Source organism: Hemicordylus capensis, chromosome 13, assembly GCF_027244095.1.
Source record: "Hemicordylus capensis ecotype Gifberg chromosome 13, rHemCap1.1.pri, whole genome shotgun sequence".
NCBI lineage: Eukaryota > Metazoa > Chordata > Lepidosauria > Squamata > Cordylidae > Hemicordylus > Hemicordylus capensis.
The window spans coordinates 2,704,605-2,720,348 of record NC_069669.1 but is presented as its reverse complement, the minus strand read 5'-3'; the positions used below and the strand labels follow the sequence as shown (position 1 = coordinate 2,720,348).

The 15,744-nt window shown below is 51.8% G+C and overlaps 1 protein-coding gene across 3 annotated transcripts in view; it reads right to left on the bottom strand.

Annotated features, from left to right (window-relative positions):
• RAI1 (retinoic acid induced 1) overlaps nt 1-15,744 on the bottom strand; it is a 169,342-nt gene that overhangs the window by 110,079 nt on the left and 43,519 nt on the right. For 2 of the 3 annotated variants that reach the window (XM_053275799.1, XM_053275800.1), the window contains exon 2: nt 4,291-4,412. The exons of the other annotated variant lie outside the window; for it this stretch is intronic. The gene's annotated coding sequence lies outside the window, so the exon portion shown is untranslated. The remainder of the gene's footprint in view (nt 1-4,290; nt 4,413-15,744) is intronic. 3 annotated transcript variants of the gene reach the window in all.

Genomic DNA, 15,744 nt, shown 5'->3' with positions numbered 1-15,744 from the left:
GTTGTAGATTGGGAACCCCTGTTCTAAGGGATGTTTAGTTCCCTGTTTCCAACAGGGAACTCTCTGTATAAATCCGATCGGACAACTGCTTCAATGGCTGGCGATTAAAGAATTTACAGTTGATTAATCTAGTGCCATTCTAACCAGGGAGTGTGCAGGCAGTCTCTTGATCTGTGTGCCGAAGCATTTATCCCAGGAGGAGGAAGAAGGATTACTGGGAAAGGAATACAAAGAGAGCCTCTTGAGGGTTTTTCTGTTGCAACCTCTATTTTTCTGCCGCTGACTTCTGTCCCTCCTCCCTCTAAAAGGTGGCTGGCCCTGCTGACACGCTCCACAGAGGGGCTGTGCAGTTCAGGACCAGCCGCGCGCTTCGGGATCCTCGGATGAAAGGCGCTTGGCATCATTATTCAGTGCAACGGTGCCTGAAATTAAACCCCTCTCTCCACCACTGTAGGTGCTGATACCTTATAATGGAATGAGGTGGGGGGATCAATGATATAGGACCTATACCTTCGGATGTGTCATTCTCGTTGTCGATATGCAATCTTTTAAAGCAATCGCAGAAGGACCAGGTCATTAGCTGCTCTCTTCCTGCTGGAAATGCTTTTAAAAAAAGCTTCCTGTATGGTCTCCATGTTGTCCCTATCTCTGTTTTTTCCCCCCTTTCCCCTTTTCTTCCAGGGCCACAATGTTGAAGTGTCATTAGCCTCTCTTAGAATTTTCATTCTTCCGTGTTAAGCACTTATCTCTGACTCCCAGCAGTTAGGTTTCTGAGTCGGGGACGCATGCATCTTGCCTGAGTGGGCATGTGTTTCGGTGCACACACATGCACAGTAAGTCCCAGTGTTCTCAACTGCGAGTCCTCAGATGTTGCACAACTGAGGCCTTTGGCCATTGTGGCTGGGGATTATGGGGGTTGAAGTCCAGCAACATCTGGGGGATCCAAGTTTGAGAGCCCCTGCCCTATGTAGTGCACTGGTGGTCACTTTACCCCCTGCAGCTGGGGAGATTTTGATCGGTTATGTTGAAACATTCAGCTTGTGGAACTCCCCACCACAAGAGGTTCAGCCTGCTAGTGATTGAATTCTGCCAAAGCAGTAGAGCATCTGCTTTTCATGCAGAAAGTCCCAGATTCCATTTCTAACATCGCAGGTCAGGCTGGGAAAGATCCTCCTCTGACTTAAACCATCCTGGAGAGCCACTCCAGGGTTTCTGCATTTGTCAGTGAAGACAAACGATGACTTGATGGACAGTTGTCTGACTCAGTAGAAGGCAGCTTCATATGTTCATAAATTCATGGAGGGTAGGCCTACCAGCACCTATTAATACTCATAGTTAATGGAACTTGCATATCTAGGAGTAATCTATCTTAAAGTTTCAAATGTGGTACCCAACAGGGAATGGGCATACTGCTTCTAGGCTCCCTGGAGGCTTCTGGCCAGCCACAGCTGGAAAGAGGATAGACCTTTGAGTTGATTGAGTCAAATTCTTCCTGTGTTCTCATGCCACACAAGCAGCACTGTATGTAGGCATCAAGTGCCTAGGATTTTGCTTCTCTATGCCTTTGCGTTTAAGTCTCACATCCATTCCTGCCCCAGCCACAAAGTCACAGAACAGTGTCTGAACAACAAACGCAGCTATCAGTGAGAAGAGCATCCCACGAGGGTTAAATTCTTCAATTAGGGCTTATAATGACTAGAAAACTCCAATCTCTCATCCCTGCGCATAAGACGCAGTTCTTTTTCCTTTAAAAGAAGAAAAGGGTGGGGGTGGGAGAAGGAGGGGTTAGGCGAGGAGCCTGCATCTTTAATGCAAGAGACGGGTCTGCTGAGATTCAGTCTGATTTTGACTTTCATCTCAAAGAGCCGTCTTGGGAATCCATTAAGCCCAATTTAAATCGACTCTCCACCCTCCCGGACCTCTCTCCGCCTTCCCCATTGCTCCGGACTCTGCTTCTCTACGAAATGACAGCAAACAAGATCTTTCTTTGTTTGTTTTGGAAAGAAACCACCTACGCTTCTAAATCGGACTGTACTCCTCAGATATTGGGGTCCATTGGACGAGGGATGTGCACGAATCGATTTTTTTGATTTGATTTGTGCCCAAACTGAATCATCTCTGATTTGTTTTGTGTCCAAATCTGTCCCCCAGAATCACCCCAGATTTGATTTGGATTTGAATCAACGTGGGCCTGTGGCTTCTCCAGGAGCCTTTCCCAGCCCTTCCTGGAGATGCTGACAGGGATTGAACTTGGGGCCTTCTGCATGCACACAGATGCTCTACTGCTGAGATACAACCCCGTCCCTTAGAGAAATATCTTACAGTGTTCACATGGTAACCACTCATCCAAGTACCAACCAGGGTCAACTCTGCTTAGCAAAGGGGACTCTTCATGCTTGCTACCACAAGGCCAGCTCTCCTCCACGGGGGAAATGACTCCTAGGAAGCCATTCCAGCTGAGGACAGGGGAGACCTTCTTCTCCATGGGGAATGGTGTACGGAACATCGTCTCCACTGCTGGGCTACGTAGTCACTCATAGCCCTGTTCCCAGTGGGGAGAAGCTACTGCAAAACCAGCTGCCCTCCTCCCCATCTATATATTCCGTTCACAATGAAACTGCGGGGGAAGGAAGCCGCAGGTTTTCCGTGCTTTCGTGGACTTTACTTTAAAAAAAATAAAATGTGTACACCACCGAGAGATGTACATCTTAGGCGATATAAAAATATGATTAAACAAACAAACAAATAGATCGATAGATAGATAGATAGATAGATAACCCTCAGAGATTACAGATGTACCCCTGATGGTCAACTACATGCAAGGAGACACAGAGGCTGACCCTCCCTTCCATGACACATCTGTCCTCCTGACTCCAAGCTTCACCCTCTCCAAACACAGCACCTTCCAGCTTGTCCTCCTCCCTGTGAAGCCTATTTACCTTCCCCGTTGGGGAGACATTGACCACCTCCATGACCATCCCTGCATGCCCCAAAGTTTCCTCCGACATCTTCTGCATATTCCGCTGAGGTCTGCAGCTTCTCCCGAGCTGCGATCACAACACCTATGCCCGATCACTCCCGCCTCGCATGAGAAATGCAGGTGGCATTTGCCTGTCACTTGCCAACATGCATCCACTCCGGTCCACAAACCGGCTTCGCTTCCTTGATTGGATTTAATACTTCTGTGGGTTGCAACCACACCTGCACGGCACCACACACTGCCTCCTTGCGAGTGTCTCTTGAAGGGCAGGGCTTGGACAGAGCCCTGGTTGCCACATCTCGCACGGGTGGCCGCTTTACCTCTCGGCTCTGCAATCCTGTGCTACAAATACTACAGATGCTTTTGATTCTTCCCCTTGCATTCCTTACAGACTCACACACCAAGATCACACCACTCCTCTCTTCCTTAGGCTGGAAAAGCCTCCATCAGGGCTCTGAGGTATCCTAACATATTCATTTAAAGATAACAACAACAGTGTGGGTGGGTGATTGGTGTTGGAGGGGAGGGGAAGACGTTTGTCACGGGTAGAAGAGAAACCCAGGCAGGGAGACCTTGAGAAAGTCTAACCCTGGGCGGGCAGGGGGTTTCCAAATGTGCTTCCAGCTGTACAATACCAATGCTAAGCAAGACTCCTGGTCTTCTAGAGGAGAGACATGTCGTTTGGCCAAAGCAGCCCGATGAGTTGTGGTGGGTGGGTGGGTGGGTGGGATGGGCACCACACCAACAACACACATGGAGGGAAGGGATTGGTCAGGACGGGGGTGCCATCTCTTTCCATGGTGCAAGTTTCCAGAGTGCTTGGAAGATAGCTAGCAAGCAATGCTAAACATAGCTGGTGGGGGGGGGTACCCAACCAGAACCCACCTTTGTTCCAAAAACACAGCTGTCTCCCTGTTGAGAGAGGGAGGGAGAGAGAGAGATAGAGAGAGAGAAGGGATTGCTCAGAATGGTTCAAGCAACCCCGAAGCTCTTTCGACCAGCCCCTCTGACTGGGGATGGAGAACCAGAGATCCTCACCAACTCTGCCAAAGCCAACAGACCAAAGCGATTGCTGTAAAGTCCACCCGCCCCCCCTCCCCACATCTCCAAAAGCGCACTGGAGTGGTAAATGGCGTAAGCAGCAGAAACATAAAACCGAGGAGGAGGGCGGAGGAGGAGGAGGAGGAGGGGTGAGGGTGGGAAAGGAGGCGAGCGAGTTGATGAATGAAGAAGCACCGAGCATTTTGCAGCCTCTCTGTCAATGAACCATCAAAGCATCCAAAAGAGAGTGAGTGAGCTTTGCACAGTACCTGCAAAGAGGCGTCCTCTTCTCTTCGCTTCTCTTCCCTTCCGCTTCTTTTGCGCTTTCTCTCTCTCTCTCTCTCTTTCCCCTTTCTTGTTCTTCCAGAGTGGAGTGCCCGCAGATTAGATCCTTAGGAAGAGGGGGGGGATGTAAAAAAGAGGGGAAATTGCACAATTCGTTCGCTCCCTTCTCCGCTTTCTTTCTCCCCCCCCCCACTTTTCTCAGCAAGCTTTTGGAGCGCCTTCCGTGGCCATTCTGAATGGACCACTAGGGGACGGGAGGGACTGAGGGGCAGCCCTGGAGCCTCCACTTTGCAAATGGGATGCCCGCGGGACGAGGAGCCGGAGCCCCGTGTGTGAGTGTGTGCGCGGCGGGGTGTGTGTGTGTGTGTGTGTGTGTGTTGGCTGCCAGGAGCTGCTAAAAGCAGACCGGAGGAGTATTGACGGAGCGGAGGGAGAGGTGAGGGCGGGAGGGAAGGGAGGCAGAGCGAGGGAGTGGTGGCGGGGGGCTTCTGGAGGCACGAGAATCAGGAGGGCCAAGGAGATGGGAGGAGGACCAGTGGTAAGTCTCCAGCAGCAGACGCAGCAGCATCTCGCTCGCTCGCTCCCCTCCTCTTCTTGTGTTGAGTGGGTGGCAGCTTTGCTTGTGTGATGTGTGATCTGTGCTCCCTCTCTGTGTGTGTTTGTGCCAGGAATAGCAATCAGGAATCGAGGCAGCCCACGGAGCCGAAAAACGCCATCACGCAGGGTCGGGGAGGGGGAGAGGGAGGCTGGCTTTGCCAGAATAAATAAATAAATACCACCACCCCCAAAAAAATACAGAAGAAAAGGGAGGCAAAATAATAACCACCAGCAGAAGAAGACAAGGAGGAGGAGGAGGAGGAGGAGGAGGAGGAGAGATTACTCGATCCCCCCCTTCCTGCCTCCCTCCTCAAATGTAATTGCATGATGGGGGGGGAGCAGATCACAGTGGCCAAAAGAGCATTGCAGCATCCAAGCCAAAGTGGAAAGATCGGATATGGCGGGGGGGGGGGGGGCCACTAGGACGCCATGGAGGTTGGGCGTGAAGGACCAGAATGGGGGAAGGGGCGGTCGAGGAGGAGGAGGGGCATCTCCAGACACCTGGAGCACCTCTTGGCCTCATGCAGGCAGCTGCCGCCCAGGCGATGAGTGAGTGACAGCTGGAAGATGCTGGGGGGCGGGGCGGGGAGACTGCCACAGATCTACAGGGGATGCGCCCCGCACACTGCCAAAGGAGAGTCAATGGCATATGATTCCCTCCTATGCGCGCTGGATGTGTGGCGAGGCAATCAGTGGGGATGAAAGGAGGGGATTTAACAAAGAAGGAGGGTTGATCTCTCCCCCGTCTTTTTGCAAAAGACTCACATGGTCATCAGGAGTGCAAAAAGCCCTGGCCACAGGCACCCAAGAGCTGGCCCTGGCAGCTGGCACCTGGGTTGCTAAAGTGTAGCTCGAAACATGTGCGGAGTGCTTTTCTCTCGCCACTGATTAATTGCAACCGGCAGTGACTCACTGGAGGAAAGACTCACGCGCCAGGGATCTGGTTCGCACAATGGTTTGAATCTAACTTTAAAAGTCCGCATCTGACATTAGCTTGATTGTGTGAACTCGTGTCAAGGTTACAGATGCTGGTTTGCGTCCTACGATGAATCTGAGATTCCCGCCTTGGCGAGGGTTCACACAGTCACACGAATGTTGGTGGCCGACTTTAAATCTAGATTGAAACAGTTGTGTGAAATGGGCTAGAGTCTCACAGAGCGAGATGGGATCCCAATCCAGCGCCTCCAAAGAAGCCCTGCCTGGAAGGCAGGCAAGACTGGAAGGAAAGGTCAACACAACACAACACAACACACCAACATGAACAGCTCCTCTCCCTGGTGTACTCTCAGGTCTCCATTTCTCCTTCTCTGCAAGCTGTCTCTTAGAAAATGTAACTGGCTAGCATTTTGCAATAATGTTCTCCCCTGGAAGATTCCTTTTTTTTTTTGGCTATCTCTTACATGCGCTCCTGTACAAAATGGCACACAGAAGGGTTTTGACCCTGCTGTACACATGATCACATCACCGTGCCTTTTCTTGCAGCATCTCAATGGCGGGCACAAGCACACTGGTGACTTATAGGGCCGGAAGACCCACATCAATGGACGGAGCTGAGAGTTCTGGCAGGACACACTTGTGCCGTGAACATTTGGGAATAAAAACCAGGACTTTGGGGGTTCTTACTGCATCGGTAAGGGGACAAGACTGGAACATTTGGAATTTTCAACATCCAGGGAGAAAACTGGAGGAAGAGAATTTCAGGAGCAAACCTGATTCCCCCCCCCCACCTTGGGGTTGTGTTACTGGAAAACACAACAGGAGTTCACATCCCCCACTTAAAGATAGTCGTCCCCGCTTTTAAAAAGCACTGTTTGGTTTTACTTGGGGCACAGCAATCTCTCAGCTGGCGGAAACCATCTGTTTGACTGCCTACCTGCATTCTCGCAGTCACATTACTGGAGCATGTGGCTCAGAAAGTGCAATATCGTCATAGGTTTGCCTTGCCTTTTTGGAGTATAGACGTATATTTCAGAGAAGGGGCAGCTCGACAGATCTGCAGTCCCTTCAAAGCACCTTCCGGGTCTGTACTGGGCACCATTCCCACTGACACCTCTTTCCCCAAATGCAATGGCTGAGATCCTGACCACTGTTCCCTCTAAGAAGGATTCCCAGTTGTTGTTCACTACAACTCCCAGCATCCCCAGCTGCAGTGACCTTTGGCTGAGGATTCTGGGAGTTGTAGTCCACAACATCTGGGAATCCCTCTTAGAAGGAGCACTGATCCTGACCAGTGTTCCCTCTATTTTTGTTTTTTAATCTGGGCCCCGAATAAGTTTTATTCTGGGTGGCAGTATCAAGGCAGTGTGTGCGCATGTGCACACAGAGTGGGGCCTTCCTGATCCAACCTGAGTGGGATCTAAAATTAACTGAGCAGACATTGACAAGCCTGGGTGCACGCGCACATGCACACACCACAGAAGGAACACAGATCCTGACTAACTGTATGCAAATCACAACGGTGAGCTAGCACAAGAAAATCCTGCAGCTGAGCAAGGCCATGGGGATCTTCGGAACGGCGCTGCTGCACATTTGCCTGATGTTCCCTTTCGGACATATGAGGCACGCCACAGGTGACACAGCTGTGGCACAAGGGCAAAGATGTTTGCCCGAGCACAACACTACTCTGGAATGTGAGCCCCATAGGAACGGAGGCAGCTGCTTCATACTGAGTCAGGCCCTTGGCCCATCTAGGTCAGAATTGTCTACACTGACTGGCAGCGGCTCTCCAAGGACTTGGACAGGAGTCTTTCCCAGCCCTAATGGAAGATGCTGCCCGGGATTGAACCCTAACAGTCTTCTTCTCTTCTTCTCTACTTCTTCCTGCAATTCTTCTTCTCTGCATAGATAGGGACCTTCTCTATGCAAACATACAGATCCTCTTCCACTGAGCTCTGGCTGGCCCCATCCCCTAAGGGCAAACTTGGCTCTCCAACTGTTGTTGAATTATGACATCCATCGCTCCCAGCCACAATTTACTGTCGCCAGGGAAGATGAGAGTCATAGTTCAACAACAGCTGGAGGACCACGTTTCCTCACCCCTGCCCTAAGGGGACTGTTTTACAGCAGACAGTGCTGCTCACATGGAGGCACCCATCTAAATGCAAACCAGGGCAGACCCTACTTAGCAAAGAGTCTCATGCACGCTACCACAAGGTCAGCTCTCCTCCCCACTGTGGCCTGGTTCACTCCGTCGTCTAAATCTAGCTTTAAAGTGCGTTACCAACATGAGCGTGATTGTGTGAACCCATGCCAAGGTGGGCATCTCAGATTCGTTTCAGGCCATAAAACACCTTGGCATGGATTCACACAATCGTGCAAATGCTGGGAACCCACATTAACAAACCGAGGTTCGGGCGCTGGTCTGAACCAGGCCAATGAGAGGCGAGAGGCCCCAGATGGGCTGGCAGATTCCATTTGCCACGGCTAATAAAGCCATAGATCCCGTGAAGCTGCTAGGCAAAGCCCTGTCTATTTCTTTGTTAGATGCTCAGTGCTTTCCCTTCCCTGCCTCTCAGCTCAGCCTGGTCTCCCGCTTTGTGCAAGGAGGAGGTCCCCCGGGTGGGAGAGGATGAGTGAGATTGGGCCTTGGTTTCTCCCACTTCCATTCAAGAGATTAGGAACATAGGAAGCTGCCATATACTGAGTCAGACCCTTGGTCCATCTAGCTCAGTATTGCCTACCCAGACTGGCAGCGGCTTCTCCAAGGTTTCAGGCAGGTGTCTCTCCCAGCCCTATCTGGAGATGCCAGGGAAGGAAACTAGGGCCTTCTGCATGTACTACTACTACTACTACAATATTTATATATTACAACGATATACTACTACATGTAAGCATGCAGGTGCTCTTCCCCATAACTTGCAGTGCGCACACAGGTAGTCTCCCATTCGAATGCAAACCAAGGCAGACCCAGCTTAGCAAAGGGGCCAGTCCTGCTGGCTACCACAAGACCCACTCATGCTCTCATCAACAGAAGCTGCCTCCCTGCTCCTGGCTGGCAACCTGGACCAGCTTGAGTGAAGCCCTCCCTGCCTCAGTCTCTTGGTGTTTCCGTGGAAAGGCTGAATGGCTGATCCTTCCCGGTGGCTTATGAGAAATCCCTTTTATGGATTTTTAATGGGACCCATGGGAAGACGAGGCAGGAAATCTCCCCTGGAGAAGAGGCGGCACGGGGAGGGATTTCAAGATAAACTCCTGGGCAGGGTGCTTCTCCCCGCCTCCCATTTAGATGCAAACAGCAGAAAGGAAAGTTTGTTTATTTTGGACAGATGTTATGAGAGGCCAGTCAGTAATTCCATAAGCCAGGGGTTCTCAGCCTTGGGTCCCCAGATGATGATTTACATTTTATATCCCGCTCTTCCTCCAAGGAGCCCAGAGCGGTGTACTACATACTTGAGTTTCTCCTCACAACAACCCTGTGAAGTAGGCTAGGCTGAAAGAGAAGCGACTGGCCCAGAGTCACCCAGCAAGTCTTATGGCTGAAGGGAGATTTGAACTCGGTTCTCCCTAGTCCAGCACTCTAACCACTACACCACACTGACTCCCAGATGTCGCTGGGCTACAACTCCCACCATCCCCAGCCACAATGGCCTTTGAACACTGTGGGGTGTGTGTGTGTAATGTAGTCCAACACTTAGGGGATGGAGAGGCCCTGGGAAAAGTATCCAGAAGGTTCCATGTTCCCTCCCTGGTAGCTACAAGATAGGGCTGAGAGAGATCCCTGCCTGCAACCTTGGAGAAGCTGCTGCCAGTCAGTGTTGACCATACTGAGCTAGATAGACCAATGATCTGACTCAGTATATGGCAGCTGCCTATGTTCATATGTACCAAGTGATCCTAGTGTGCAAACCTTTGCCATAAGCTATGCATAGCTCAAACCCCACCCACCTCTCCTGGTTTGCATGCATGCCTTCTGCTTTCCTGCCCCTTCTCACTAGCTTCTTTCCCACACTGAAGAATACACACTGATGTGTGGCCAACTAGCAGTGATTCTGCATTTCACAGTGTACACTGGATCACAGTATATGCTAACAGAATTGCTGGAGCTGGAGGCAGTTGCTTGCCCCCTAGGAGCTTACAGTCTAAATTTCTGACTGTAATTGGGACCAAGGAAGAGAGGAAAAGGAGAAGCAGGAGTAACAAGGGGTATATGTGAGCAAATGCAGTTGTAAATACTTGTGCTTTGTTTTTGCTGAAGAGGAGGACTCAAAGGCAAGTTTGGGAAGGGATGTGAAGGGAGAGAGAGAGAGAGAGAGAGAGAGAGAGAGAGAGAGAGAGAGAATGCCATGTAAGAGGGAGTTCCTGGTATAAGGGGCAGCAAGGGAGAAATCATTCAAGGGAGCTGTATGGAGAAGCAATGGAGAGTGGGCGATGTCACTTCACAGAGAAGACAATGCCTTTTGGGGAGCTGTAAGGAGTCAACAATCTCCCTTTAGCATCCCCCTCCCCCAAGACACCTTCCTTCGGCTTAAGCTCATGCTCCCTTGCAGTCGGCCGTGATACCTGAGATTCGCATGGTGCTTTCCAAGTGCTAAGCCACCTAATGGCGCAGCAGGGAAGCAACCTCCTTCGAGAGCAGGAGACTGTTGGTTCGAATCCCCGCTGGTATGCTTCCCAGACTATGGGAAACAACTATAGCGGGCAGCAGCGGTATAGGAAGGTGCTGAAAGGCATCATCTCTTACTGCGCCGGAGGAGGCAGTGATCAACCCCAGTCCTGTATTCTACCAAAGGCAACCACAGGGCTCTGTGGGTGCCAGGAGTCGACACCAACACGATGGCACAGCCTCCTAAGAGCTAAACATGTATTATCTGCTCGTGATCCTTACAACAGCCCTGCCAGGGAGCTCACTACGTAGATCCCCCGCTCTTGCAGCTGAGGCTGAAGGGCTTGCCGAATGCCGCCTTGCCCATTTGAGCCAGGCAGCTCCTGATTTGGAGCGTAGTCTCTTCACCACTGTGCGACTGTAGCTTTCTGGTGCACACCACGAGCAATTCTGGCTAATAAATCCCTTTGATTAGCACCGTGAACGTGCCCCACTTCCAATTTTAAAACCTGCACGCTGGGCCTTCTTCTGTACAACCTGCTCTCTCTCTCTCTCTCGCTCTCGCTCTCTGTGCCTTTTGAAGCCAGGTGGCTCTCCAGAGGAGAAAGAGCTGACAACATCCTTCCGAGAGCTCCCATCTGAAGGTCTCCAAACAGCCACCGACAGCTCTGATGCCCAGCAGCGTCCAACCTCCCTCCCTCCAGGGAACCCTTTCCACATCACTCTCTCTGCCCGTGGCACATCCATCATGAAGCCACTGGGCGCTGTAGACCCTGCTGGGGAGTGTCAGAGGAGGAGCCCCCCTTCTCACGGGCTGCTGCTTTACCTCTCCAGCCTCGGGCCGTGGTCTTCATGGAGTGCCCGAGGGCCAGTGATGGCCCCATCGCCCTGAAGCGCAGCTCCCTGGTTAACTGTTTATTGGGCCCGTGTGAAGCTTCAGCTGAAGCGAAATACCCTGCACAGTTCCCCTGGCAGCATGCAGAGGCGACAACGCTCATTGTGCCTCACTGTGCCTTGCCCAGCACGGGGGGGGGGGGGCAGGGGGAGGATCCTTTAAGGGGGAAAGGGGGCCCTCTCGGGCCCCTGCGCCATTGTGGAGGGCATGCACCGACTGCTGAGAAGTAGGGGTGGGCACTGAACTGTTTTTGCCAGTTCGGTTCGAACCGAGACTAGATCCGAACCCACCCAGCCTGTCTCGGGCTTGGCTGAAGCGGGTCTGGTCCAGTTTGGCCATCAAACCGGGCCAGACCTGTTCGCAGGCCAGCTCGGGGGTATACGTGTGAAGGGCAATCCAGCTCACACGTCCCTTCTGGCAAGCAAAGCCCTTCCCAGTGCATTCCTCCTAGAGCAGGGGCACTCAAGCTTGGCTCGCCAGATGTCAGATTACAACTCCCATCACTCTCTACCACTGTGGCAGAGGATGATGGGAGCCGCAGTCCAACAACATCCGGGGATCCAAGTTTGAGAACCATTGTCCAGGAACTCTTAAGAGAAGGTTCCATTTCTCTCAAAGGGCCCTCCCAGTTCTGAGAAAAGCACAGTCCTGTGCAAACGCCAGCATTGGGCGAAATGAGGTATTTAGAGGCATCTTGCATCTAAGAAGCAAGACCGCTCTGAAAAGGCATGTGGTGAGCCACTGTGTGGAACAGGATGCTCGACTAGATAGGCTTCCTTGGGCCTGATCCAGCAGGGATGTTCTTATGGTCTTGTGCTAGCAAGCATGAATTGTCCCCCTTTGCTAAGCAGGGTCCTCCCTGGTTTGCATTTGAATGGGAGACTACATGTGTGAGCACTGTAAGATATCCCCCTTCAGGGATGGGGCCGCTCTGGGAAGAGCACCTGCCTGCTGGCATGCGGAAGGTTTCAAGCTCCCTGGAAGATGCCAGGGATGGAACTGGGAACCTTTGGCATGCAATCATGCAGGTGATCTTCCCAGAGTGGCCCCATCCCCTAAAGGGAATATCTACAGTGCTCACATGTAGTCCCCCATTCAAATGCAAACCAGGGTGGACCCTGCTTAACAAAGCAGACAATTCATGTTTGCTACTACAAGACCCCCACCCTAAGTGGCACAGCGGGGAGATGCTGGACTACCAAGCAGAAGGCTGCCAATTCGAATCCCTGCTGGTACTATATCAGGCAGCAAAGATATAGGAAGATGCTGAAAGGCATCATCTCATACTGCACGGGAGGAGGCCATGGTCAGCCCCTCATGTATTCTACCAAAAGGGTTCTGTGGGCTCCAGGAGTCGAAATGGACTTGACGGCACACTTTACCTCTTACCACAAGACCAGCTCCCACAGGAACATAGGAAGCCGCCATATACTGAGTCAGACATTGGTCCATCTAGCTCAGTATTGTCTTCACAGACTGGCAGCGGCTCTCCAAGGATTCAGACAGGAGTCTCTCTCAGCCCTATCTGGAGGTGCCAGGGAGGGGTTTTGAAAATTTCTGCCTACAAGATTGCAGATGCTCTTCCCAGAGCGGCCCCATCCCCTAAGGGATGCAAGCATCTTAACAGTGCTCACCTGTAGTCTCCCATTCCAAAGCAAACCAGGGCAGACCCTGCTTAGCAAAAGGAACAATTCATGCTTGCTACCACAAGACCAGCTCTCCTCCTGCCTCTCATCTTGGTGGATCCTAACTGATGCTTTGTGTGTCACTCACTCCAAGGTTCCTCGAACTCTAGGGAAATGTCGGGGGGGTGGGGGGTGGCCCGCTCTGAATCATTGGCCATTCAAGTTAGTTTGCGTTTGGGTGGAAGACACCTCCGCCCCGCAAATGCCAACTCTCTCCCTATTGTCACCGATTCGGCGCCGAGACAGATAATGGGTTGCAGTCTTTTTCTTGGTGAGCTGCTAAGCTTTAAATGGATGCTGGGAATGGCTCTCAGAGATGGAAGGGGCTTCATTCACAGGGGGTGGGCATTGATTTTTCAAAGCAGGATGGAGCCGAATGGATGGAAAACCTGCAGGGGGAGAGAACTAAGCCTCTCTGGTTTCCCCCTCTTTTCTTGTAATGCTTCCCTCCCCTGCTGAACTTTGCATTTATATCCCATGCAGAAGACAGAGGGAAGCTAGGGGGCTTAAAGAACGTGGGAGGCACTGGTAGAAGCCGCTTCATCTTGGGACACTAATTAAGTGTGGAAGTAATATTAGCTGAAGAAAATAAATCCTGGCCATGATGAGCCTTGAGCTCACACCTGGCCAGGCCTTCTGTGGACCAGCTTCTTCCACTAGGAACTGAACTGTGACTATATATCCCAGCATCCCCATGGGAAAGATGATGTTTCATGCCTCGTTCCCACTGAGAAAATGCCTCCCCTTTCCTCCGAGGGCTTACTGAGAGTCATTTTCCCACTGGGGGAGAGCTGGTCTAAGACTGGTCAGTAAGGCCAGTGGTCTTGTGGTAGCAAGCATGAATAGTCCCCTTTGCTAAGCAGGGTCCACCTTGGTTTGCATTTGAATGGGAGACGACATGCGTGAGCACTGTAGGATATTACTTTTAGGGGATGGAGCCACTCTGGGAAGAGCACCTGCCTGCTTGCATGAGGAAGGTCCCAAGTTCCCTCACTGGCAGCATCTCCAAGAGAGGGGGCTGGGAGAGATTTCTGTCTGCCCCCTTGGAGAAGCCACTGCCAGTCTGTGAAGACAACGGAACTGACTTGGTTGAAGGCAGCTTCCTATGTTCCACTGGGGATGCTAGGAATTGTACACTCTGCTGTCTCTGTATTCCCCTGCCCCAAGGTGAACGTGTGGGCTGAACTGGAGAAGGGTGTGCGAACTGGTTCGATGGGGTTTGAATTGAATCCGCCTGGTTTGACCGGTTCAGCCTTGCTCTGGACTGGCCCTCCAGAAAGCGGGGCCGGTCGGAGTTTGAGCTGAACGGGGCCTGGTTCGGATCGAACTGGTTCAACCCAGTCCAATTGGTTCGAATGCTTATAAAGGGGAATCTGGTAACCGGTTCGCTCCGGTTCGCCGCCTCGGACCGGCCCGCTGCTGTGCACACTTCTAGCACTGGAGCACGAGAAAGGGGAGGCAGGGGCCTGCAGGATCAGGCTAAGCACAGCCTTGATTGTCGCAGGCTACAAAGGTGTGTGTCTCCATCCTGCTCCTGAGCATTCCATTGGGGGCGTTTGCCATTGCGAGCAAGCGCACTCATCGGAACATAGGAAGCTGCCATATACTGAGTCAAACCCTTGGTCCATTGAGCTCAGTATTGTCTACACAGATTGGCAGTGGCTTCTTCAGGGTTGCAGGCAGGACTCTCTCTCAGCCCTATCTGGAGATGCCAGGGAGGGAACTTGAAACCTTCTGCTCTTCCCAAAGGGGCTCCATCCCCTGAGGGGAAGATCTTACAGTGCTCACACGTCAAGTATCCCCTTCATCTGCAACCAGGGTGGACCCTGCTTAGCTAAGGGGACAAGTCATGCTTGCGACCACAAGACCAGCTCTCGTCTCCTTAAGTACAATGCATGTGTCACAGCACTGTCCAGTTCCTCCGACAAAGGAGAAGGAGACCGCCTCTCTGAAGATGTCGTTTGCGACCTGCAGTTTCTTTCATTACTTGAGTTTAGAAATTATAATTTTGAAGAAGACACCCATTGTCCTGCTCAACTGGGGCAACCTTTGAGATGATTATTAAAAGCTGACAAATCAGTTAATCGACCAATGAACTGATTCAACGTTGCAACCCCCAGGTTCCAAGTATTAAGTTGCCACCTCCAACATGCTTGTTAAAGTTGGCAGCGTATAGACGGTTGGCTTACCAAGTTGGCTGCAGGTATCCCCAGCCACAGTGGCCTTTGGACGTTGTGGCTGGGGATGATGGGAGTTGTAATCCAACACGTAGGGGATGGGGTTGCTCTGGGAAGAGCACCGGCATGCTTGAATGCAGACACTGCCAAGTCCCCTCCCTGGCAGCATCTCCAAGAGAGGGCGGAGAGAGACTCCTGCCTGCAACCTTGGAGTGTTCATTTGCTGCTCGGGAAATGGCCGTCCAGTCGCCCTTCACTCAGGCGGAGTGCTGGGTAACAGGCTGTTTCCAATGCACTTGCATGTAAATGAATTCACTTATGCAAATGAGCAGTGACCCCTCTTGCCGTTTCTGGGAGTGGCCACCACCCTGCACCCCAGGTGCTCCTGTTGGCTTAAACGAAAAGACTTGTGTGCAAAATGACCCCCAATTAATCCACCGGGGAGTGGGGAGAAATTGCATTTATGTCACGTCTCCAAGCCATCTCGGAGCCTTCAGAGACACCCACTAATTCCCATAAGCCCTTAAGAAGGCAGTCGCGGG